Genomic DNA, 1,895 nt, shown 5'->3' on the forward strand with positions numbered 1-1,895 from the left:
TATTGGCCATTTGGAGTGTCATGTTGGTGCATTTAAGCTCTCCCATCCCCAACCTTTTACTTACCGAGTACGGCATAGCACTCACACTAGCCCCTAGATCACATAAGGCTTTTTTGATCGTTGTGTCGCCAATGGTACACGGTATTGAGAAGCTTCCCGGATCCTTTAGTTTTGGAGGTGAACTCCCTTGAAGTATTGCACTACTCACCAGAGTAAAGGCGATAGTCTCAAGTTTCCTGAGCGACTTCTTCTTTGTGAGGATATCTTTCATGTATTTCGCATAGGCCGGCACGTGATTTATTAATTCCGTGGAAGGAATTGAGACTTCCAAATTCTTCACAATTTCCATAAACTTTCCAAGTTGGTCATCAAATTTGGGCTTGGCTTGACGACTTGGAAAAGGAAGTCTAATCACAATGGGCTCCTTCTCCTTGACCTTGTCTTCATTTCTCTTTGAAATTTCTTCTTTTGATGATTCTCCATCTTTGGAGTTTTGCACAATTTATTCCTTATCACTAGCTTCCACAACTTCATCCTCAACTTGCTTCTTCGGTGCTTCATACCTTGTACCACTTCTCAAGTGAATGGCACTAATCGTTTCATGTCTTGGGGGATTACTTTGAGGTGGTAATTGCCCCTTTTGTCTTTGTGAGCTTGAATATGCTAGTTGAGTCAATTGTGTTTCCAACATCTTGGTGTGAGCTAGAATGTTGTTGATGGTGGTTTCCTTTGCTTGACTATCTTTTTGCATTTGAGTGAAAAATTCTTGTTGATTCTTTTGCATTTGGAGGACCGCTTTTTGGACATCAAAACCTTGGTCATTTTGGTGATTGTATGGATTTTGATTTTGGTAACCTTGGTTTTGATTGTAAAAGGGTCTTTGATTTTGGTTTCTCATGGGTGGTGGAGTGTATGTTGTTTGAGGGTTTTGAACATTTTGGCTTTTGTATGAGAGATTTGGGTGAAACTTGGCGTTTTCATTGTAATAGTTGGAATAAGGGGTACCACTCTTGTATGCTTGGAAAGCATTCACTTGTTCATTTGTTCCCCTACATTCACTTTGGTCATGTCCCAAAGTTCCACAATTCTCACATATCCCACTTGGGATTGATGAGGATGCCGTCATGGCATTAACATGATGCTTTGGTGATTTTGAGACTTCTTCAAGTCTAGCCATAACTTTTTCAAACATCAAATTAATTGTGTCAATATGAGCACTAAGTTGAGCACCCAATTGAGTAACGGAGTCCACTTCATGCTTTCCTCCTCTAGTAGCCTTGCGAGGTCTACTATATTGTGAGTTATGGACCGCCATTTCCTCAATTTTGTTCCATGTTTGATTGTCATCAACTTCGGTGAACATTCCATTTGATCCCATGTTGAGAATGTTCCTTGAATCTTCATATAAACCGTTCCAAAATTGTTGTACCAAGAACCATCCGCTAAGTCCATGGTGAGGACATGAGCGACAAATTCCCTTGAATCGCTCCCAAGCTTCATACAAAGATTCTTCATCCCTTTGCTTAAAACCCGTAATTTGAGCTCTTAGCATGTTAGTCTTTTCCGGTGGGTAGAATTTTTTGTAGAAAGCTAGAGCCAACAATTCCGAGAGTGGCCTTATCAAGGCCCTTCAACCATTGTTTTGCGGTGCCGATTAGAGAAAAAGGAAATAAGACCCATCGAATTTGGTCTTGAGTCACACCGGTTTGAGAAATCGCATCACAATAGTCGCAAAAGGTTTCCATATGAGAATGAGGGTCTTCACAAGGCATCCCCCCAAATTGGCTCCTTTCGACTAATTGGATAAAGGCGGATTTGGCAATAAAATTTCCGGTTAGATGTTGTGGTGTAGGAGTACCATTGGGTAGGTTCTCCTCGGTGGGTACGGAATGTGA

The 1,895-nt window shown here is 41.2% G+C and overlaps 1 non-coding gene across 1 annotated transcript; it reads left to right on the forward strand.

Annotated features, from left to right (window-relative positions):
- Window positions 1-1,445: 1,445 nt before the first annotated feature.
- LOC141625857 (small nucleolar RNA R71) lies at window positions 1,446-1,552 on the forward strand. The gene has a single exon (XR_012535605.1). It is a non-coding gene; the product is annotated as a small nucleolar RNA R71 (small nucleolar RNA).
- Window positions 1,553-1,895: the final 343 nt, after the last annotated feature.

This window comes from Silene latifolia, chromosome X (assembly GCF_048544455.1).
Source record: "Silene latifolia isolate original U9 population chromosome X, ASM4854445v1, whole genome shotgun sequence".
Classification (NCBI taxonomy): Eukaryota; Viridiplantae; Streptophyta; class Magnoliopsida; order Caryophyllales; family Caryophyllaceae; genus Silene; species Silene latifolia.